This window comes from Sander lucioperca, chromosome 8, assembly GCF_008315115.2.
Source record: "Sander lucioperca isolate FBNREF2018 chromosome 8, SLUC_FBN_1.2, whole genome shotgun sequence".
Lineage (NCBI taxonomy): Eukaryota > Metazoa > Chordata > Actinopteri > Perciformes > Percidae > Sander > Sander lucioperca.
The window spans coordinates 25,571,276-25,595,947 of record NC_050180.1 but is presented as its reverse complement, the minus strand read 5'-3'; the positions used below and the strand labels follow the sequence as shown (position 1 = coordinate 25,595,947).

The window sequence follows — 24,672 nt, the reverse complement described above, 5'->3', positions numbered from 1 at the left end:
GGTCAATTTGCGTTTCAGGGTATGGCTCTCGTTTGTCGCCAAATCCCTAATTTAAAGTCCACCTTACAGTTAAGGTGGTGGAAACAAGGCATATTTGTTAATGCAAAAAGTAGAAGAACGGGTAATAGGCAATGAAGCCATTTATCTTCTTTGCTTTTATCCAAAAAATGAAGACTTTGCTCTTGGCAGTCGATTTGCATTTCAACCTATCTGACTTCTGAATGCCCTGGGATCCCCTAACAAGTTTAGGAGGAAGCAAAAGTGTAGTATAGGATTTTGGCCCCTTTGCAGAACCTGCTTCAACTGCAATCAACAGAAAAATATGAGGAACAAACAAGCAGGACATGCCTCTCGTGGCTTGCTGGTCTAGGGGTATGATTATCACTTAGGGTGCGAGAGGTCCCAGATGAGACCACTTTGCTTAGAAGAGGATGCATGGATTTAATGATGTTGCTTACTTATCAAGTGGGATGCAAAAGAAAGTGTCATCGGTGTGGCAAGTTCATCACGATTTTACTATCACAGAATCGAGTCTGAGTTTTGGTACAACGTTTTGTGTCAAATGTTTCCTGTTGTCCAATGTAATCTGAAAGCTAAATCTGTCAGTGAAGCCATGGAAAGAGCCCGTGCAAAACAAACAACTTGGCCGTTGCCTTGCATGTCATTGACAGACCGGAGCCACATTTCCTTGATAGAAAATTGCTAAAACTCTATTTTACGTGGCTAATTGGTCTAGGGTTATGATTCTTGCTAGAAAGCTCATATGAGTTGATTAAGTCACAGTTACACACTAAGTTTTTTCATTACGATTCTGCTGTCACTTTTGACTGAAATATTCAAATTCGAATTTTGGTTAAATGTTTTGCGTCAAAGTATGGTGTCGTCCAATGTAATCTGAAAGCTGAATCTGGCAGTGGAGCCATGGAAAGAGCCCATGCCAAACAAACTACTTGACCATTGCCTTTCAAGTCAGTGACAGATCGGAGCCACATTTCCTTGATAGAAAATTGCTAAAACTCCATTTTACGTGGCTCGTTGGTCTAGGGGTATGATTCTCGCTTTGGGTGCGAGAGGTCCCGGGTTCAAATCCCGGACGAGCCCTAAAATCTGGTAAATACCAAATTCCTCATTTAAAGTTGGCATTAGAAACAAGTCGGCACGTGGTGGAATCTAGGTGTATTTGCTCACGCACAAAGTAAAAGAATTGGCAATGAAACACATAATCTCTTTCTAATTTAATTCAAAAACTGAAGACTTTGGTCTCAGCAGTCGATTTGCATTTGAACCTATCTGGCATTGGAAGGCCCTGGGATCTCCTAACCCTTCTTGTAAGTAAGATGAAATGCCAGGTAAGTAACGTGCAGCTGAGAATGGTGTAGGGAAATGGTCATTGTGCTGGAATCCATTATTTTTACATCTTTTCTAAAGTCGAAGAATGAGTAATGGGCAATATAGCCATTAAACCTTTCTGATTTAATCCGAAAACTGAAGACTTCGCTCTCAGAGGTCAATTTGCGTTTCAGGGTATGGCTCTCGTTTGTCGCCAAATCCCTAATTTAAAGTCCACCTTACAGTTAAGGTGGTGGAAACAAGGCATATTTGTTAATGCAAAAAGTAGAAGAACGGGTAATAGGCAATGAAGCCATTTATCTTCTTTGCTTTTATCCAAAAAATGAAGACTTTGCTCTTGGCAGTCGATTTGCATTTCAACCTATCTGACTTCTGAATGCCCTGGGATCCCCTAACAAGTTTAGGAGGAAGCAAAAGTGTAGTATAGGATTTTGGCCCCTTTGCAGAACCTGCTTCAACTGCAATCAACAGAAAAATATGAGGAACAAACAAGCAGGACATGCCTCTCGTGGCTTGCTGGTCTAGGGGTATGATTATCACTTAGGGTGCGAGAGGTCCCAGATGAGACCACTTTGCTTAGAAGAGGATGCATGGATTTAATGATGTTGCTTACTTATCAAGTGGGATGCAAAAGAAAGTGTCATCGGTGTGGCAAGTTCATCACGATTTTACTATCACAGAATCGAGTCTGAGTTTTGGTACAACGTTTTGTGTCAAATGTTTCCTGTCGTCCAATGTAATCTGAAAGCTGAATCTGGCAGTGGAGCCATGGAAAGAGCCCGTGCAAAACAAACAACTTGGCCGTTGCCTTGCATGTCATTGACAGACCGGAGCAGCATTTCCTTGATGGAAAATTGTTAAAACTCTATTTTACGTGGCTCGTTGGTCTAGGGGTATGATTCTTGCTAGAAAGCTTATATGAGTTGATCAAGTCACAGTTACACACTAAGCTTTTTCATTACGATTCTGCTGTCACTTTTGACTGAAATATTCAAATTCGAATTTTGGTTAAATGTTTTGCGTCAAAGTATGGTGTCGTCCAATGTAATCTGAAAGCTGAATCTGGCAGTGGAGCCATGGAAAGAGCCCATGCCAAACAAACTACTTGACCATTGCCTTTCAAGTCAGTGACAGATCGGAGCCACATTTCCTTGATAGAAAATTGCTAAAACTCCATTTTACGTGGCTCGTTGGTCTAGGGGTATGATTCTCGCTTTGGGTGCGAGAGGTCCCGGGTTCAAATCCCGGACGAGCCCTAAAATCTGGTAAATACCAAATTCCTCATTTAAAGTTGGCATTAGAAACAAGTCGGCACGTGGTGGAATCTAGGTGTATTTGCTCACGCACAAAGTAAAAGAATTGGCAATGAAACACATAATCTCTTTCTAATTTAATTCAAAAACTGAAGACTTTGGTCTCAGCAGTCGATTTGCATTTGAACCTATCTGGCATTGGAAGGCCCTGGGATCTCCTAACCCTTCTTGTAAGTAAGATGAAATGCCAGGTAAGTAACGTGCAGCTGAGAATGGTGTAGGGAAATGGTCATTGTGCTGGAATCCATTATTTTTACATCTTTTCTAAAGTCGAAGAATGAGTAATGGGCAATATAGCCATTAAACCTTTCTGATTTAATCCGAAAACTGAAGACTTCGCTCTCAGAGGTCAATTTGCGTTTCAGGGTATGGCTCTCGTTTGTCGCCAAATCCCTAATTTAAAGTCCACCTTACAGTTAAGGTGGTGGAAACAAGGCATATTTGTTAATGCAAAAAGTAGAAGAACGGGTAATAGGCAATGAAGCCATTTATCTTCTTTGCTTTTATCCAAAAAATGAAGACTTTGCTCTTGGCAGTCGATTTGCATTTCAACCTATCTGACTTCTGAATGCCCTGGGATCCCCTAACAAGTTTAGGAGGAAGCAAAAGTGTAGTATAGGATTTTGGCCCCTTTGCAGAACCTGCTTCAACTGCAATCAACAGAAAAATATGAGGAACAAACAAGCAGGACATGCCTCTCGTGGCTTGCTGGTCTAGGGGTATGATTATCACTTAGGGTGCGAGAGGTCCCAGATGAGACCACTTTGCTTAGAAGAGGATGCATGGATTTAATGATGTTGCTTACTTATCAAGTGGGATGCAAAAGAAAGTGTCATCGGTGTGGCAAGTTCATCACGATTTTACTATCACAGAATCGAGTCTGAGTTTTGGTACAACGTTTTGTGTCAAATGTTTCCTGTCGTCCAATGTTATCGGAAAGCTAAATCTGTCAGTGAAGCCATGGAAAGAGCCCGTGCAAAACAAACAACTTGGCCGTTGCCTTGCATGTCATTGACAGACCGGAGCCACATTTCCTTGATAGAAAATTGCTAAAACTCTATTTTACGTGGCTAATTGGTCTAGGGTTATGATTCTTGCTAGAAAGCTCATATGAGTTGATTAAGTCACAGTTACACACTAAGTTTTTTCATTACGATTCTGCTGTCACTTTTGACTGAAATATTCAAATTCGAATTTTGGTTAAATGTTTTGCGTCAAAGTATGGTGTCGTCCAATGTAATCTGAAAGCTGAATCTGGCAGTGGAGCCATGGAAAGAGCCCATGCCAAACAAACTACTTGACCATTGCCTTTCAAGTCAGTGACAGATCGGAGCCACATTTCCTTGATAGAAAATTGCTAAAACTCCATTTTACGTGGCTCGTTGGTCTAGGGGTATGATTCTCGCTTTGGGTGCGAGAGGTCCCGGGTTCAAATCCCGGACGAGCCCTAAAATCTGGTAAATACCAAATTCCTCATTTAAAGTTGGCATTAGAAACAAGTCGGCACGTGGTGGAATCTAGGTGTATTTGCTCACGCACAAAGTAAAAGAATTGGCAATGAAACACATAATCTCTTTCTAATTTAATTCAAAAACTGAAGACTTTGGTCTCAGCAGTCGATTTGCATTTGAACCTATCTGGCATTGGAAGGCCCTGGGATCTCCTAACCCTTCTTGTAAGTAAGATGAAATGCCAGGTAAGTAACGTGCAGCTGAGAATGGTGTAGGGAAATGGTCATTGTGCTGGAATCCATTATTTTTACATCTTTTCTAAAGTCGAAGAATGAGTAATGGGCAATATAGCCATTAAACCTTTCTGATTTAATCCGAAAACTGAAGACTTCGCTCTCAGAGGTCAATTTGCGTTTCAGGGTATGGCTCTCGTTTGTCGCCAAATCCCTAATTTAAAGTCCACCTTACAGTTAAGGTGGTGGAAACAAGGCATATTTGTTAATGCAAAAAGTAGAAGAACGGGTAATAGGCAATGAAGCCATTTATCTTCTTTGCTTTTATCCAAAAAATGAAGACTTTGCTCTTGGCAGTCGATTTGCATTTCAACCTATCTGACTTCTGAATGCCCTGGGATCCCCTAACAAGTTTAGGAGGAAGCAAAAGTGTAGTATAGGGAATCCATTATTTTTACATCTTTTCTACTTCTCACTTTGCTTAGAAGAGGATGCATGGATTGAATGATGTGGCTTATTTATCAAGTGGGATGCAAAAGAGAGTGTCATCGGTGTGGCAAGTCATCACGATTTTACTATCACAGAATCAGTCTGAGTTTTGGTACAACGTTTTGTGTCAAATGTTTCCTGTTGTCCAATGTATCCATCCATCCATCTTCTTCCGCTTATCCGGTAACGGGTCGTGGGGGTAGCAGCTCCAGCAGGGGACCCCAAACTTCCCTTTCCCGAGCCACATTAACCAGCTCCGACTGGGGGATCCCGAGGCGTTCCCAGGCCAGGTTGGAGATATAATCTCTCCACCTAGTCCTGGGTCTTCCCCGAGGCCTCCTCCCAGCTGGACGTGCCTGGAACACCTCCCTAGGGAGGCGCCCAGGGGGCGTCCTTACCAGATGCCCGAACCACCTCAACTGGCTCCTTTCGACGCGAAGGAGCAGCGGCTCTACTCCGAGCTCCTCACGGATGACTGAGCTTCTCACCCTATCTCTAAGGGAGACGCCAGCCACCCTCCTGAGGAAACCCATTTCGGCCGCTTGTACCCTGGATCTCGTTCTTTCGGTCATGACCCAGCCTTCATGACCATAGGTGAGGGTGGGAACGAAAACTGACCGGTAGATTGAGAGCTTTGCCTTCTGGCTCAGCTCTCTTTTCGTCACAACGGTGCGATACATTGAGTGTAATACCGCACCCGCTGCGCCGATTCTCCGACCAATCTCCCGCTCCATTGTCCCCTCACTCGCGAACAATACCCCAAGGTACTTGAACTCCTTCACTTGGGGTAAAGACTCATTCCCTACCTGGAGAAGGCACCCCATCGGTTTCCTGCTGAGAACCATGGCCTCAGATTTAGAGGTGCTGATCCTCATCCCAGCCGCTTCACACTCGGCTGCGAACCGATCCAGTGAGTGCTGAAGGTCACAGGCCGACGATGCCATCAGGACCACATCATCCGCAAAAAGCAGCGATGAGATCCCCAGCTCATCAAACTGCAACCCCTCTCCACCCCGACTACGCCTCGATATCCAGAGGCCAACTCTCACCTGAAACGAGTCCGACTTACTGCCGAGAACCCGGACACAGCTCTCGCTTTGGTCGTACAGAGATTGGATGGCCCTGAGAAGGGACCCCCTCACCCCATACTCCCGCAGCACCTCCCACAGTATCTCCCAGGGGACCCGGTCATACGCCTTCTCCAGATCCACAAAGCACATGTAGACCGGTTGGGCATACTCCCAGGCTCCCTCCAGGATCCTTGCGAGAGTAAAGATCTGGTCCGTTGTTCCACGACCAGGACGGAATCCGCATTGTTCCTCTTCAACCTGAGGTTCGACTATCGACCGAACCCTCCTTTCCAGCACCTTGGAGTAGACTTTACCGGGGAGGCTGAGAAGTGTGATACCCCTGTAATTGGCACACACCCTCTGGTCCCCCTTTTTGAAAAGGGGAACCACCACCCCGGTCTGCCACTCCTTAGGCACCGTCCCCGACTTCCACGCAATGTTGAAGAGGCGTGTCAGCCAAGACAACCCCTCCACACCCAGAGCTTTAAGCATTTCTGGACGGATCTCATCAATCCCTGGGGCTTTGCCACTGTGGAGTTATTTAACTACCTCAGCAACTTCCACCAGGGAAATTGACGACAATCCCCCATCATCCTCCAGCTCTGCCTCTACCATAGAGGGCGTATTAGTCGGATTTAGGAGTTCCTCAAAGTGCTCCTTCCACCGCCCTATTACCTCCTCAGTTGAGGTCAACAGCGTCCCATCCTTACTGTACACAGCTTGGATGGTTCCCCGCTTTCCCCTCCTGAGGTGGCGAACGGTTTTCCAGAAGCACCTTGGTGCCGACCGAAAGTCCTTCTCCATGTCTTCTCCGAACTACTCCCACACCCGCTGCTTTGTCTCTTTCACGGCAGAGGCTGCAGCCCTTCGGGCCCTTCGGTACCTTGCAACTGCCTCCGGAGTCCTCTGGGATAACATATCCCGGAAAGACTCCTTCTTCAGTCGGACGGCTTCCCTGACCACCGGTGTCCACCACGGTGTTCGTGGGTTACCGCCCCTTGAGGCACCTAAGACCCTAAGACCACAGCTCCCCGCCGCATTGTCCACTCGGGTTCAATGCCCCCAGCCTCCACAGGGATGCACGAAAAGCTCCGCCGGAGGTGTGAGTTGAAAGTCTGTCGGACAGGGGCCTCCTCCAGACGTTCCCAATTTACCCGCACTACCCGTTTGGGCTTACCAGGTCTGTCCAGAGTCTTCCCCCACCCTCTGACCCAACTCACCACCAGATGGTGATCAGTTGAAAGCTCTGCCCCTCTCTTCACCCGAGTGTCCAAAACATACGGCCTCAGATCAGATGAAACGATTATAAAATCGATCATTGACCTTTGGCCTAGGGTGCTCTGGTACCAAGTAAACTTATGAGCATCCCTATGTTCGAACATGGTGTTCGTTATAGACAATCCATGACTAGCACAGAAGTCCAACAACAAACAACCACTCTGGTTTAGATCAGGGAGGCTGTTCCTCCCAATCACGCCTCTCCATGTGTCTCCATCATTTCCCACGTGCGCGTTGAAGTCCCCCAGCAGAACTATGGAGTCCCCTACTGGAGCCCCATACAGGACTCCATTCAAGGTCTCCAAGAAGGCCGAATACTCCGAGCTCTTGTTTGGTGCATACGCACAAACAACAGTCAGAGTTTTCCCCCCCACAACCCGCAGGCGTAGGGAGGCGACCCTCTCGTCCACCGGGGTAAACTCCAACGTAGCGGCGCTCAGCCGGGGGCTTGTGAGTATCCCCACACCCGCCCGGCGCCTCACACCCTGGGCAACTCTGGAGAAGAAAAGAGTCCAACCCCTATCCAGGAGTATGGTTCCAGAACCGAGACTGTGCGTAGAGGTAAGCCCCACCAGATCCAACTGGTAGCGCTCCACCTCCCGCACAAGTTCCGGCTCCTTCCCCCACAGAGAGGTGACGTTCCACGTCCCCAGAGCCAGCGTCTGCCGCCCGGGTCTGGTCCGTCGAGGCCCCTGACCTTCACTGCCACCCATGTGGCAGCGCACCCGACCCCTGCGGTTCCTCCCACAGGTGGTGGGCCCATGGGTTGGAGAGATAGGTGCCACGTAGCTATTTCGGGCTGTGCCCGGCCGGGCTCCGTGGCAAACCCGGCCACCAGGGGCTCGCTGACGGGCCCTCCATCTGGGCCTGGCTCCAGACGGGGGCCCCGGGCTTCCTCCGGGCAGGGTCACTCCATCTCTACCTCGTTTTTTCATAGGGTTTTTGAACCATTCTTTGTCTGGCCCCTCCCCTGAGACCACTTTGCCTTGGGAGAACCTACCAGGAGCACAAAGCTCCAGACAACACAGCCCTCAGGTTCATAGGGACACACAAACCTCTCCACCACGATAAGGTGATGGTTCCAGGAGAGGTGTCCAATGTTATCGGAAAGCTAAATCTGGCAGTGAAGCCATGGAAAGAGCCCGTGCAAAACAAACAACTTGGCCGTTGCCTTTCATGTCATTGACAGACCGGAGCAGCATTTCCTTGATGGAAAATTGTTAAAACTCTATTTTACGTGGCTCGTTGGTCTAGGGGTATGATTCTTGCTAGAAAGCTTATATGAGTTGATCAAGTCACAGTTACACACTAAGCTTTTTCATTACGATTCTGCCGTCACTTTTGACTGAAATATTCAAATTCGAATTTTGGTTAAATGTTTTGCGTCAAAGTATGGTGTCGTCCAATGTAATCTGAAAGCTGAATCTGGCAGTGGAGCCATGGAAAGAGCCCATGCCAAACAATGTAATCAGAAAGCTGAATCTGGCAATGGAGCCATGGAAAGAGCCCATGCCAAACAAACTACTTGACCATTGCCTTTCAAATCTGTGACAGATCGGAGCCGCATTTCCTTCATAGAAATTTGCTAAAACGCTGTTTTACGTGGCTCGTTGGTCTAGGGGTATGATTCTCGCTTTGGGTGTGAGAGGTACCAAATTCCTCATTTAAAGTTGGCATTAGAAACAAGTCGGCACATGGTGGAATCTAGGTGTATTTGCTCATGCACAAAGTAAAAGAATTGGCAATGAAACACATAATCTCTTTCTAATTTAATTCAAAAACTGAAGACTTTGGTCTCAGCAGTCGATTTGCATTTGAACCTATCTGGCATTGGAAGGCCCTGGGATCTCCTAACCCTTCTTGTAAGTAAGATGAAATGCCAGGTAAGTAACGTGCAGCTGAGAATGGTGTAGGGAAATGGTCATTGTGCTGGAATCCATTATTTTTACATCTTTTCTAAAGTTGAAGAATGAGTAAAGGGCAATATAGCCATTAAACCTTTCTGATTTAATCCGAAAACTGAAGACTTCGCTCTCAGAGGTCGATTTGCGTTTCAGGGTATGGCTCTCGTTTGTCGCCAAATCCCTAATTTAAAGTCCACCTTACAGTTAAGGTGGTGGAAACAAGGCATATTTGTTAATGCAAAAAGTAGAAGAACGGGTAATAGGCAATGAAGCCATTTATCTTCTTTGCTTTTATCCAAAAAATGAAGACTTTGCTCTTGGCAGTCGATTTGCATTTCAACCTATCTGACTTCTGAATGCCCTGGGATCCCCTAACAAGTTTAGGAGGAAGCAAAAGTGTAGTATAGGATTTGGGCCCCTTTGCAGAACCTGCTTCAACTGCAATCAACAGAAAAATATGAGGAACAAACAAGCAGGACATGCCTCTCGTGGCTTGCTGGTCTAGGGGTATGATTATCACTTAGGGTGCGAGAGGTCCCAGATGAGACCACTTTGCTTAGAAGAGGATGCATGGATTGAATGATGTTGCTTATTTATCAAGTGGGATGCAAAAGAGAGTGTCATCGGTGTGGCAAGTTCATCACGATTTTACTATCACAGAATCGAGTCTGAGTTTTGGTACAACGTTTTGTGTCAAATGTTTCCTGTTGTCCAATGTTATCGGAAAGCTAAATCTGTCAGTGAAGCCATGGAAAGAGCCCGTGCAAAACAAACTACTTGACCATTGCCTTTCAAATCTGTGACAGATCGGAGCCGCATTTCCTTGATAGAAATTTGCTAAAACGCTGTTTTACGTGGCTCGTTGGTCTAGGGGTATGATTCTCGCTTAGGATGTCCCGGATTTAGTCCCAGACGAGCCTTAAGGGTAAATTCTGGTTAATACCAAATCCTTCATTTAAAATCCACATTAGAACTAAGTTCACCCAGGTGGTGGAAACTAGGCAATATAACCATTAACCTTTTCAGATTTAATCCGAAAACTGAAGACTTGGCCCTCAGCAGTCGATTTGCATTTCAACCAATCTGGCCTTGGAATGCCCTGGGTTCCCCTAACAAGATTGGGAGGAAGCAAAAGTAGAGTGAAGCATCTGGGTGACAATGCAGAGCCTGCTTCCACTGCAACCAACAGAAAGAACTGGGAAACATATAAAGAACAAACGAGCAGAATATGGCACTCGTGGATTTGGTGCCATGGAGAGAGCCCATGACAAACAATGTAATCAGAAAGCTGAATCTGGCAGTGGAGACATGGAAAGAGCCCATGCAACCAAACTACTTGACCATTGCCTTTCAAGTCAGTGACAGATCGGAGACAGGTTCATTACGATTCTGCTGTCACTTTTCACTGAAATATTCAATTTGAATTTTAGTTAAATGTTTTGCGTCAAAGTATGGTGTCGTTCAATGTAATCTGAAGGCTGAATCTGGCAGTGGAGCCATGGAAAGAGCCCATGCCAAACAAACTACTTGACCATTGCCTTTCAAGTCAGTGACAGATCGGAGCCACATTTCCTTGATAGAAAATTGCTAAAACTCTATTTTACGTGGCTCGTTGGTCTAGGGTTATGATTCTTGCTTTGGGTGCGAGAGGTCTGGGTTTCAAATCCCTTACGAGTCCCAATGGTGAAATCTATTTAATACCAAATTCCTAATTTAGAGTTGGTATTAGAATCAAGTCTGCCCACATGGTGGTAACAAGACATATTTGTTCATGCAAAAAGTAGAAGAATGGGTAATACACAATAAAGAAGACTTTGCTCTCGACAGTCCATTTGCGTTTCAACCTATCTGACCTCTGAATGCACTGGGATCCCCTAACAGGTTTAGGATGAAGCAAAAGTGTAGTATAGGATTTTGGCCCCTTTGCAGAACCTGCTTCAACTGCAATCAACAGAAAAATTTGAGGAACAAACAAGCAGGACATGCCTCTCGTGGCTCGCTGGTCTAGGGGTATGATTATTACTTAGGGTGCGAGAGGTCCCAGATGAGACCACTTTGCTTAGAAGAGGATGCATGGATTGAATGATGTGGCTTATTTATCAAGTGAAGGCTGAACCTGGCAGTGGAGCCATGGAAAGAGCCCATGCCAAACAATGTAATCAGAAAGCTGAATCTGGCAGTGGAGACATGGAAAGAGCCCATGTAACCAAACTACTTTACCATTGCCTTTCAAGTCAGTGAGAGATCGGAGCCAGGTTCATTACGATTCTGCTGTCCCTTTTGACTGAAATATTCAAATTCAAATTTTGGTTAAATGTTTTGCGTCAAAGTATGGTGTTGTCCAATGTAATCTGAAAGCTGAATCTGGCAGTGGAGCCATGGAAATAGCCCATGCCAAACAAACTGCTTGACCATTGCCTTTCAAGTCAGTGACAAATCGGAGCCACATTTCCTTGATAGAAAATTGCTAAAACTCTATTTTACGTGGCTCGTTGGTCTAGGGGTATGATTCTTGCTAGAAAGCTTATATGAGTTGATCAAGTCACAGTTACGCACTAAGCTTTTTCATTACGATTCTGCTGTCAGTTTTGACTGAAACATTCAAATTCGAATTCTGGTTAAATGTTTTGCGTCAAAGTATGGTGTCGTCCAATGTAATCTGAAAGCTGAATCTGGCAGTGGAGCCATGGAAAGAGCCCATGCCAAACAATGTAATCAGAAAGCTGAATCTGGCAATGGAGCCATGGAAAGAGCCCATGCCAAACAAACTACTTGACCATTGCCTTTCAAATCTGTGACAGATCGGAGCCGCATTTCCTTGATAGAAATTTGCTAAAACGCTGTTTTACGTGGCTCGTTGGTCTAGGGGTATGATTCTCGCTTAGGATGTCCCGGATTTAGTCCCAGACGAGCCTTAAGGGTAAATTCTGGTTAATACCAAATCCTTCATTTAAAATCCACATTAGAACTAAGTTCACCCAGGTGGTGGAAACTAGGCAATATAACCATTAACCTTTTCAGATTTAATCCGAAAACTGAAGACTTGGCCCTCAGCAGTCGATTTGCATTTCAACCTATCTGGCCTTGGAATGCCCTGGGTTCCCCTAACAAGATTGGGAGGAAGCAAAAGAAGAGTGAAGCATCTGGGTGACAATGCAGAGCATGCTTCCACTGCAACCAACAGAAAGAACTGGGAAACATATAAAGAACAAACGCCATTTTAAGTGGCTCGTTGGTCTAGGGGTATGATTCTCGCTTCGGGTGCGAGAGGTCCCGGGTTCAAATCCCGGACGAGCCCTAAGGGCAACGTCTTGTAAATGCCAAATCCCTAATTTAATGTCCACCTTACAGTTAAGGTGGTGGAAACAAGGCATATTTGTTCATGCAAAAAGTAGAAGAATGGGTAATAGGCAATGAAGCCATTTACCTTCTTTGATTTTATCCAAAAAATGAAGACTTTGCTCTTGGCAGTCGATTTGCGTTTCAACCTATCTGACTTCTGAAGGCCCTGAGATCCCCTAACAAGTTTAGCAGGAAGCAAAAGTGTAGTATAGGATTTTGGCCCCTTTGCAGAACCTGCTTCAACTGCAATCAACAGAAAAATATGAGGAACAAACAAGCAGGACATGCCTCTCGTGGCTCGCTTGTCTAGGGGTATGATTATTACTTAGGGTGCGAGACGTCCCAGATGAGACCACTTTGCTAAGAAGAGGATGCATGGATTGAATGATGTGGCTTATTTATCAAGTGGGATGCAAAAGAGAGTGTCATCGGTGTGGCAAGTTCATCACGATTTTACTATCACAGAATCGAGTCTGAGTTTTTGTATAATGTTTTGTGTCAAATGTTTCCTGTTGTCCAATGTTATCGGAAAGCTAAATCTGTCAGTGAAGCCATGGAAAGAGCCCGTGCAAAACAAACAACTTGGCCGTTGACTTTCATGTCATTGACAGATCGGAGCAGCATTTCCTTGATGTAAAATTGTTAAAACATTGTTGTACGTGGCTTATTGGACTAGGGGTATGATTCTCGCTTAGGATGTCCCGGATTTAGTCCCAGACGAGCCTTAAGGGTAAATTCTGGTTAATACCAAATCCTTCATTTAAAATCCACATTAGAACTAAGTTCACCCAGGTGGTGGAAACTAGGCAATATAACCATTAACCTTTTCAGATTTAATCCGAAAACTGAAGACTTGGCCCTCAGAGGGTCGATTTGCATTTCAACTAATCTGGCCTTGGAATGCCCTGGGTTCCCCTAACAAGATTGGGAGGAAGCAAAAGTGGAATGAAGCATGTGGGTGACAATGCAGAGCCTGCTTCCACTGCAACCAACAGAAAGAACTGTGAAACATATAAAGAACAAACGAGCAGGATATGGCACTCGTGCATTCGGTGCCATGGAAAGAGCCCATGACAAACAAACTACTTGACCATTGCTTTTCAAGTCAATGTCAAGTCAGTCTTCAAGTGACAGATCGGAGCCGCATTTCCTTGAAAGAAATTTGCTAGAACGCTGTTTCACGGGGCTCGTTGGTCTAGGGGTATGATTCTCCCTAGAAAGCTTATATGAGTTGATTAAGTCACAGTTACACACAAAGGTTTTTCATTACGATTCTGCTGTCACTTTTGACTGAAATATTCAAATTTGAATTTTGGTTAAATGTTTAGCGTCAAAGTATTGTGTCGTCCAATGTAATCTAAAAGCTGAATCTGGCAGTGGAGCCATGGAAAGAGCCCATGGCAAACGCTCTACTTGACCATTGCCTTTCAAGTCAGTGACAGATCGGAGACACATTTCCTTGATAGAAAATTGCTAAAACTCTATTTTACATGGCTCGTTGGTCTAGGGGTATGATTCTTGCTAGAAAGCTTATATGAGTTGATTAAGTCACAGTTACACACTAAGCTTTTTCATTACGATTCTGCTGTCACTTTTGACTGAAATATTCAAGTTCGAATTTTGGTAAAGTGTTTTGCGTCAAAGTATGGTGTCGTCCAATGTAATCTGAAAGCTGAATCTGGCAGTGGAGCCATGGAAATAGCCCATGCCAAACAAACTACTTTACCATAGCCTTTCAAGTCAGTGACAGATCGGAGCCACATTTCCTTGATAGAAAATTGCTAAAACTCTATTTCACGGGGCTCGTTAGTCTAGGGGTATGATTCTCCCTAGAAAGCTTATATGAGTTGATTAAGTCACAGTTACACACTAAGCTTTTTCATTACGATTCTGCTGTCACTTTTGACTGAAATATTCAAATTCGAATTTTGGTTAAATGTTTTGCGTCAAAGTATGGTGTCGTCCAATGTAATCTGAAAGCTGAATCTGGCAGTGGAGCCATGGAAATAGCCCATGCCAAACAAACTACTTGACCATTGCCTTTCAAGTCAGTGACAGATCGGAGCCACATTTCCTTGATAGAAAATTGCTAAAACTCCATTTTAAGTGGCTCGTTGGTCTAGGGGTATGATTCTCGCTTCGGGTGCGAGAGGTCCCGGGTTCAAATCCCGGACGAGCCCTAAGGGCAACGTCTTGTAAATGCCAAATCCCTAATTTAATGTCCACCTTACAGTTAAGGTGGTGGAAACAAGGCATATTTGTTCATGCAAAAAGTAGAAGAATGGGTAATAGGCAATGAAGCCATTTACCTTCTTTGATTTTATCCAAAAAATGAAGACTTTGCTCTTGGCAGTCGATTTGCGTTTCAACCTATCTGACTTCTGAAGGCCCTGAGATCCCCTAACAAGTTTAGCAGGAAGCAAAAGTGTAGTATAGGATTTTGGCCCCTTTGCAGAACCTGCTTCAACTGCAATCAACAGAAAAATATGAGGAACAAACAAGCAGGACATGCCTCTCGTGGCTCGCTTGTCTAGGGGTATGATTATTACTTAGGGTGCGAGACGTCCCAGATGAGACCACTTTGCTAAGAAGAGGATGCATGGATTGAATGATGTGGCTTATTTATCAAGTGGGATGCAAAAGAGAGTGTCATCGGTGTGGCAAGTTCATCACGATTTTACTATCACAGAATCGAGTCTGAGTTTTTGTATAATGTTTTGTGTCAAATGTTTCCTGTTGTCCAATGTTATCGGAAAGCTAAATCTGTCAGTGAAGCCATGGAAAGAGCCCGTGCAAAACAAACAACTTGGCCGTTGACTTTCATGTCATTGACAGATCGGAGCAGCATTTCCTTGATGTAAAATTGTTAAAACATTGTTGTACGTGGCTTATTGGACTAGGGGTATGATTCTCGCTTAGGATGTCCCGGATTTAGTCCCAGACGAGCCTTAAGGGTAATTCTGGTTAATACCAAATCCTTCATTTAAAATCCACATTAGAACTAAGTTCACCCAGGTGGTGGAAACTAGGCAATATAACCATTAACCTTTTCAGATTTAATCCGAAAACTGAAGACTTGGCCCTCAGCAGTCGATTTGCATTTCAACCAATCTGGCCTTGGAATGCCCTGGGTTCCCCTAACAAGATTGGGAGGAAGCAAAAGTAGAGTGAAGCATCTGGGTGACAATGCAGAGCCTGCTTCCACTGCAACCAACAGAAAGAACTGGGAAACATATAAAGAACAAACGAGCAGAATATGGCACTCGTGGATTTGGTGCCATGGAGAGAGCCCATGACAAACAATGTAATCAGAAAGCTGAATCTGGCAGTGGAGACATGGAAAGAGCCCATGCAACCAAACTACTTGACCATTGCCTTTCAAGTCAGTGACAGATCGGAGACAGGTTCATTACGATTCTGCTGTCACTTTTCACTGAAATATTCAAATTTGAATTTTGGTTAAATGTTTTGCGTCAAAGTATGGTGTCGTTCAATGTAATCTGAAGGCTGAATCTGGCAGTGGAGCCATGGAAAGAGCCCATGCCAAACAAACTACTTGACCATTGCCTTTCAAGTCAGTGACAGATCGGAGCCACATTTCCTTGATAGAAAATTGCTAAAACTCTATTTTACGTGGCTCGTTGGTCTAGGGTTATGATTCTTGCTTTGGGTGCGAGAGGTCTGGGTTTCAAATCCCTTACGAGTCCCAATGGTGAAATCTATTTAATACCAAATTCCTAATTTAGAGTTGGTATTAGAATCAAGTCTGCCCACATGGTGGTAACAAGACATATTTGTTCATGCAAAAAGTAGAAGAATGGGTAATACACAATAAAGAAGACTTTGCTCTCGACAGTCCATTTGCGTTTCAACCTATCTGACTTCTGAAGGCCCTGAGATCCCCTAACAAGTTTAGCAGGAAGCAAAAGTGTAGTATAGGATTTTGGCCCCTTTGCAGAACCTGCTTCAACTGCAATCAACAGAAAAATATGAGGAACAAACAAGCAGGACATGCCTCTCGTGGCTCGCTTGTCTAGGGGTATGATTATTACTTAGGGTGCGAGACGTCCCAGATGAGACCACTTTGCTTAGAAGAGGATGCATGGATTGAATGATGTGGCTTATTTATCAAGTGGGATGCAAAAGAGAGTGTCATCGGTGTGGCAAGTTCATCACGATTTTACTATCACAGAATCGAGTCTGAGTTTTTGTATAATGTTTTGTGTCAAATGTTTCCTGTTGTCCAATGTTATCGGAAAGCTAAATCTGTCAGTGAAGCCATGGAAAGAGCCCGTGCAAAACAAACAACTTGGCCGTTGACTTTCATGTCATTGACAGATCGGAGCAGCATTTCCTTGATGTAAAATTGTTAAAACATTGTTGTACGTGGCTTATTGGACTAGGGGTATGATTCTCGCTTAGGATGTCCCGGATTTAGTCCCAGACGAGCCTTAAGGGTAAATTCTGGTTAATACCAAATCCTTCATTTAAAATCCACATTAGAACTAAGTTCACCCAGGTGGTGGAAACTAGGCAATATAACCATTAACCTTTTCAGATTTAATCCGAAAACTGAAGACTTGGCCCTCAGCAGTCGATTTGCATTTCAACCAATCTGGCCTTGGAATGCCCTGGGTTCCCCTAACAAGATTGGGAGGAAGCAAAAGTAGAGTGAAGCATCTGGGTGACAATGCAGAGCCTGCTTCCACTGCAACCAACAGAAAGAACTGGGAAACATATAAAGAACAAACGAGCAGAATATGGCACTCGTGGATTTGGTGCCATGGAGAGAGCCCATGACAAACAATGTAATCAGAAAGCTGAATCTGGCAGTGGAGACATGGAAAGAGCCCATGCAACCAAACTACTTGACCATTGCCTTTCAAGTCAGTGACAGATCGGAGACAGGTTCATTACGATTCTGCTGTCACTTTTCACTGAAATATTCAAATTTGAATTTTGGTTAAATGTTTTGCGTCAAAGTATGGTGTCGTTCAATGTAATCTGAAGGCTGAATCTGGCAGTGGAGCCATGGAAAGAGCCCATGCCAAACAAACTACTTGACCATTGCCTTTCAAGTCAGTGACAGATCGGAGCCACATTTCCTTGATAGAAAATTGCTAAAACTCTATTTTACGTGGCTCGTTGGTCTAGGGTTATGATTCTTGCTTTGGGTGCGAGAGGTCTGGGTTTCAAATCCCTTACGAGTCCCAATGGTGAAATCTATTTAATACCAAATTCCTAATTTAGAGTTGGCATTAGAATCAAGTCTGCCCACATGGTGGTAACAAGACATATTTGTTCATGCAAAAAGTAGAAGAATGGGTAATACGCAATAAAGAAGACTTTGCTCTCGACAGTCCATTTGCGTTTCAACCTATCTGACCTCTGAATGCCCTGGGATCCCCTAATAGGTTTAGGAGGAAGCAAAAGTGTAGTATAGGATTTTGGCCCCTTTGCAGAACCTGCTTCAACTGCAATCAACAGAAAAATTTGAGGAACAAACAAGCAGGACATGCCTCTCGTGGCTCGCTGGTCTAGGGGTATGATTATTACTTAGGGTGCGAGAGGTCCCAGATGAGACCACTTTGCTTAGAAGAGGATGCATGGATTGAATGATGTGGCTTATTTATCAAGTGAAGGCTGAACCTGGCAGTGGAGCCATGGAAAGAGCCCATGCCAAACAATGTAATCAGAAAGCTGAATCTGGCAGTGGAGACATGGAAAGAGCCCATGCAACCAACTACTTGACCATTGCCTTTCAAGTCAGTGAGAGATCGGAGCCAGGTTCATTACGATTCTGCTGTCCCTTTTGACTGAAATATTCAAATTCAAATTTTGGTTAAATGTTTTGCGTCAAAGTATGGTGTTGTCCAATGTAATCTGAAAGCTGAATCTGGCAGTGGAGCCATGGAAATAGCCCATGCCAAACAAACTGCTTGACCATTGCCTTTCAAGTCAGTGACAAATCGGAGCCACATTTCCTTGATAGAAAATTGCTAAAACTCTATTTTACGTGGCTCGTTGGTCTAGGGGTATGATTCTGCTAGAAAGCTTATATGAGTTGATCAAGTCACAGTTACGCACTAAGCTTTTTCATTACGATTCTGCTGTCAGTTTTGACTGAAACATTCAAATTCGAATTCTGGTTAAATGTTTTGCGTCAAAGTATGGTGTCGTCCAATGTAATCTGAAAGCTGAATCTGGCAGTGGAGCCATGGAAAGAGCCCATGCCAAACAATGTAATCAGAAAGCTGAATCTGGCAATGGAGCCATGGAAAGAGCCCATGCCAAACAAACTACTTGACCATTGCCTTTCAAATCTGTGACAGATCGGAGCCGCATTTCCTTGATAGAAATTTGCTAAAACGCTGTTTTACGTGGCTCGTTGGTCTAGGGGTATGATTCTCGCTTAGGATGTCCCGGATTTAGTCCCAGACGAGCCTTAAGGGTAAATTCTGGTTAATACCAAATCCTTCATTTAAAATCCACATTAGAACTAAGTTCACCCAGGTGGTGGAAACTAGGCAATATAACCATTAACCTTTTCAGATTTAATCCGAAAACTGAAGACTTGGCCCTCAGCAGTCGATTTGCATTTCAACCAATCTGGCCTTGGAATGCCCTGGGTTCCCCTAACAAGATTGGGAGGAAGCAAAAGTAGAGTGAAGCATCTGGGTGACAATGCAGAGCATGCTTCCACTGCAACCAACAGAAAGAACTGGGAAACATATAAAGAACAAACGAGCAGAATATGGCACTCGTGGATTTGGTGCCATGGAGAGAGCCCATGACAAACAATGTAATCAGAAAGCTGAATCTGGCAGTGGAGACATGGAAAGAGCCCATGCAACCAAACTACTTGACCATTGCCTTTCAAGTCAGTGACAGATCGGAGACAGGTTCATTACGATTCTGCTGTCACTTTTCACTGAAATATTCAAATTTGAATTTTGGTTAATGTTTTGCGTCAAAGTATGGTGTCGTTCAATGTAATCTGAAGGCTGAATCTGGCAGTGGAGCCATGGAAAGAGCCCATGCCAAACAAACTACTTGACCATTGCCTTTCAAGTCAGTGACAGATCGGAGCCACATTTCCTTGATAGAAATTGCTAAAACTCTATTTTACGTGGCTCGTTGGTCTAGGGTTATGATTCTTGCTTTGGGTGCGAGAGGTCTGGGTTTCAAATCCCTTACGAGTCCCAATGGTGAAATCTATTTAATACCAAATTCCTAATTTAGAGTTGGTATTAGAATCAAGTCTGCCCACATGGTGGTAACAAGACATATTTGTTCATGCAAAAAGTAGAAGAATGGGTAATACACAATAAAGAAGACTTTGCTCTCGACAGTCCATTTGCGTTTCAACCTATCTGACCTCTGAATGCACTGGGATCCCCTAACAGGTTTAGGATGAAGCAAAAGTGTAGTATAGGATTTTGGCCCCTTTGCAGAACCTGCTTCAACTGCAATCAACAGAAAAATTTGAGGAACAAACAAGCAGGACATGCCTCTCGTGGCTCGCTGGTCTAGGGGTATGATTATTACTTAGGGTGCGAGAGGTCCCAGATGAGACCACTTTGCTTAGAAGAGGATGCATGGATTGAATGATGTGGCTTATTTATCAAGTGAAGGCTGAACCTGGCAGTGGAGCCATGGAAAGAGCCCATGCCAAACAATGTAATCAGAAAGCTGAATCTGGCAGTGGAGACATGGAAGAGCCCATGCAACCAAACTACTTGACCATTGCCTTTCAAGTCAGTGAGAGATCGGAGCCAGGTTCATTACGATTCTGCTGTCCCTTTTGACTGAAATATTCAAATTCAAATTTTGGTTAAATGTTTTGCGTCAAAGTATGGTGTTGTCCAATGTAATCTGAAAGCTGAATCTGGCAGTGGAGCCATGGAAATAGCCCATGCCAAACAAACTGCTTGACCATTGCCTTTCAAGTCAGTGACAAATCGGAGCCACATTTCCTTGATAGAAAATTGCTAAAACTCTATTTTACGTGGCTCGTTGGTCTAGGGGTATGATTCTTGCTAGAAAGCTTATATGAGTTGATCAAGTCACAGTTACGCACTAAGCTTTTTCATTACGATTCTGCTGTCAGTTTTGACTGAAACATTCAATTCGAATTCTGGTTAAATGTTTTGCGTCAAAGTATGGTGTCGTCCAATGTAATCTGAAAGCTGAATCTGGCAGTGGAGCCATGGAAAGAGCCCATGCCAAACAATGTAATCAGAAAGCTGAATCTGGCAATGGAGCCATGGAAAGAGCCCATGCCAAACAAACTACTTGACCATTGCCTTTCAAATCTGTGACAGATCGGAGCCGCATTTCCTTGATAGAAATTTGCTAAAACGCTGTTTTACGTGGCTCGTTGGTCTAGGGGTATGATTCTCGCTTAGGATGTCCCGGATTTAGTCCCAGACGAGCCTTAAGGGTAAATTCTGGTTAATACCAAATCCTTCATTTAAAATCCACATTAGAACTAAGTTCACCCAGGTGGTGGAAACTAGGCAATATAACCATTAACCTTTTCAGATTTAATCCGAAAACTGAAGACTTGGCCCTCAGCAGTCGATTTGCATTTCAACCAATCTGGCCTTGGAATGCCCTGGGTTCCCCTAACAAGATTGGGAGGAAGCAAAAGTAGAGTGAAGCATCTGGGTGACAATGCAGAGCATGCTTCCACTGCAACCAACAGAAAGAACTGGGAAACATATAAAGAACAAACGAGCAGAATATGGCACTCGTGGATTTGGTGCCATGGAGAGAGCCCATGACAAACAATGTAATCAGAAAGCTGAATCTGGCAGTGGAGACATGGAAAGAGCCCATGCAACCAAACTACTTGACCATTGCCTTTCAAGTCAGTGACAGATCGGAGACAGGTTCATTACGATTCTGCTGTCACTTTTCACTGAAATATTCAAATTTGAATTTTGGTTAAATGTTTTGCGTCAAAGTATGGTGTCGTTCAATGTAATCTGAAGGCTGAATCTGGCAGTGGAGCCATGGAAAGAGCCCATGCCAAACAAACTACTTGACCATTGCCTTTCAAGTCAGTGACAGATCGGAGCCACATTTCCTTGATAGAAAATTGCTAAAACTCTATTTTACGTGGCTCGTTGGTCTAGGGTTATGATTCTTGCTTTGGGTGCGAGAGGTCTGGGTTTCAAATCCCTTACGAGTCCCAATGGTGAAATCTATTTAATACCAAATTCCTAATTTAGAGTTGGTATTAGAATCAAGTCTGCCCACATGGTGGTAACAAGACATATTTGTTCATGCAAAAAGTAGAAGAATGGGTAATACACAATAAAGAAGACTTTGCTCTCGACAGTCCATTTGCGTTTCAACCTATCTGACCTCTGAATGCACTGGGATCCCCTAACAGGTTTAGGATGAAGCAAAAGTGTAGTATAGGATTTTGGCCCCTTTGCAGAACCTGCTTCAACTGCAATCAACAGAAAAATTTGAGGAACAAACAAGCAGGACATGCCTCTCGTGGCTCGCTGGTCTAGGGGTATGATTATTACTTAGGGTGCGAGAGGTCCCAGATGAGACCACTTTGCTTAGAAGAGGATGCATGGATTGAATGATGTGGCTTATTTATCAAGTGAAGGCTGAACCTGGCAGTGGAGCCATGGAAAGAGCCCATGCCAAACAATGTAATCAGAAAGCTGAATCTGGCAGTGGAGACATGGAAAGAGCCCATGCAACCAAACTACTTGACCATTGCCTTTCAAGTCAGTGAGAGATCGGAGCCAGGTTCATTACGATTCTGCTGTCCCTTTTGACTGAAATATTCAAATTCAAATTTTGGTTAAATGTTTTGCGTCAAAGTATGGTGTTGTCCAATGTAATCTGAAAGCTGAATCTGGCAGTGGAGCCATGGAAATAGCCCATGCCAAACAAACTGCTTGACCATTGCCTTTCAAGTCAGTGACAAATCGGAGCCACATTTCCTTGATAGAAAATTGCTAAAACTCTATTTTACGTGGCTCGTTGGTCTAGGGGTATGATTCTTGCTAGAAAGCTTATATGAGTTGATCAAGTCACAGTTACGCACTAAGCTTTTTCATTACGATTCTGCTGTCAGTTTTGACTGAAACATTCAAATTCGAATTCTGGTTAAATGTTTTGCGTCAAAGTATGGTGTCGTCCAATGTAATCTGAAAGCTGAATCTGGCAGTGGAGCCATGGAAAGAGCCCATGCCAAACAATGTAATCAGAAAGCTGAATCTGGCAATGGAGCCATGGAAAGAGCCCATGCCAAACAAACTACTTGACCATTGCCTTTCAAATCTGTGACAGATCGGAGCCGCATTTCCTTGATAGAAATTTGCTAAACGCTGTTTTACGTGGCTCGTTGGTCTAGGGGTATGATTCTCGCTTAGGATGTCCCGGATTTAGTCCCAGACGAGCCTTAAGGGTAAATTCTGGTTAATACCAAATCCTTCATTTAAAATCCACATTAGAACTAAGTTCACCCAGGTGGTGGAAACTAGGCAATATAACCATTAACCTTTTCAGATTTAATCCGAAAACTGAAGACTTGGCCCTCAGCAGTCGATTTGCATTTCAACCAATCTGGCCTTGGAATGCCCTGGGTTCCCCTAACAAGATTGGGAGGAAGCAAAAGTAGAGTGAAGCATCTGGGTGACAATGCAGAGCCTGCTTCCACTGCAACCAACAGAAAGAACTGGGAAACATATAAAGAACAAACGAGCAGAATATGGCACTCGTGGATTTGGTGCCATGGAGAGAGCCCATGACAAACAATGTAATCAGAAAGCTGAATCTGGCAGTGGAGACATGGAAAGAGCCCATGCAACCAAACTACTTGACCATTGCCTTTCAAGTCAGTGACAGATCGGAGACAGGTTCATTACGATTCTGCTGTCACTTTTCACTGAAATATTCAAATTTGAATTTTGGTTAAATGTTTTGCGTCAAAGTATGGTGTCGTTCAATGTAATCTGAAGGCTGAATCTGGCAGTGGAGCCATGGAAAGAGCCCATGCCAAACAAACTACTTGACCATTGCCTTTCAAGTCAGTGACAGATCGGAGCCACATTTCCTTGATAGAAAATTGCTAAAACTCTATTTTACGTGGCTCGTTGGTCTAGGGTTATGATTCTTGCTTTGGGTGCGAGAGGTCTGGGTTTCAAATCCCTTACGAGTCCCAATGGTGAAATCTATTTAATACCAAATTCCTATTTAGAGTTGGTATTAGAATCAAGTCTGCCCACATGGTGGTAACAAGACATATTTGTTCATGCAAAAAGTAGAAGAATGGGTAATACACAATAAAGAAGACTTTGCTCTCGACAGTCCATTTGCGTTTCAACCTATCTGACCTCTGAATGCACTGGGATCCCCTAACAGGTTTAGGATGAAGCAAAAGTGTAGTATAGGATTTTGGCCCCTTTGCAGAACCTGCTTCAACTGCAATCAACAGAAAAATTTGAGGAACAAACAAGCAGGACATGCCTCTCGTGGCTCGCTGGTCTAGGGGTATGATTATTACTTAGGGTGCGAGAGGTCCCAGATGAGACCACTTTGCTTAGAAGAGGATGCATGGATTGAATGATGTGGCTTATTTATCAAGTGAAAGCTGAACCTGGCAGTGGAGCCATGGAAAGAGCCCATGCCAAACAATGTAATCAGAAAGCTGAATCTGGCAGTGGAGACATGGAAAGAGCCCATGCAACCAACTACTTGACCATTGCCTTTCAAGTCAGTGAGAGATCGGAGCCAGGTTCATTACGATTCTGCTGTCCCTTTTGACTGAAATATTCAAATTCAAATTTTGGTTAAATGTTTTGCGTCAAAGTATGGTGTTGTCCAATGTAATCTGAAAGCTGAATCTGGCAGTGGAGCCATGGAAATAGCCCATGCCAAACAAACTGCTTGACCATTGCCTTTCAAGTCAGTGACAAATCGGAGCCACATTTCCTTGATAGAAAATTGCTAAAACTCTATTTTACGTGGCTCGTTGGTCTAGGGGTATGATTCTTGCTAGAAAGCTTATATGAGTTGATCAAGTCACAGTTACGCACTAAGCTTTTTCATTACGATTCTGCTGTCAGTTTTGACTGAAACATTCAAGTTCGAATTTTGGTAAAGTGTTTTGTGTCAAAGTATTGTGTCGTCCAATGTAATCTGAAAGCTGAATCTGGCAGTGGAGCCATGGAAAGAGCCCATGCCAAACAATGTAATCAGAAAGCTGAATC

At 44.0% G+C, this 24,672-nt stretch overlaps 5 non-coding genes across 5 annotated transcripts; all 5 read left to right on the top strand.

The window, feature by feature from the left end:
- The first annotated feature begins 1,029 nt into the window (after window positions 1-1,029).
- trnap-ugg lies at window positions 1,030-1,101 on the top strand. Its single transcript has one exon. It is a non-coding gene; the product is annotated as a tRNA-Pro (tRNA).
- A 1,433-nt stretch (window positions 1,102-2,534) lies between these two features.
- trnap-ugg lies at window positions 2,535-2,606 on the top strand. The gene has a single exon. It is a non-coding gene; the product is annotated as a tRNA-Pro (tRNA).
- A 1,433-nt stretch (window positions 2,607-4,039) lies between these two features.
- trnap-ugg lies at window positions 4,040-4,111 on the top strand. Its single transcript has one exon. It is a non-coding gene; the product is annotated as a tRNA-Pro (tRNA).
- An 8,203-nt stretch (window positions 4,112-12,314) lies between these two features.
- On the top strand, window positions 12,315-12,386 carry trnap-cgg. Its single transcript has one exon. It is a non-coding gene; the product is annotated as a tRNA-Pro (tRNA).
- A 2,152-nt stretch (window positions 12,387-14,538) lies between these two features.
- Window positions 14,539-14,610, top strand: trnap-cgg. Its single transcript has one exon. It is a non-coding gene; the product is annotated as a tRNA-Pro (tRNA).
- Window positions 14,611-24,672: the final 10,062 nt, after the last annotated feature.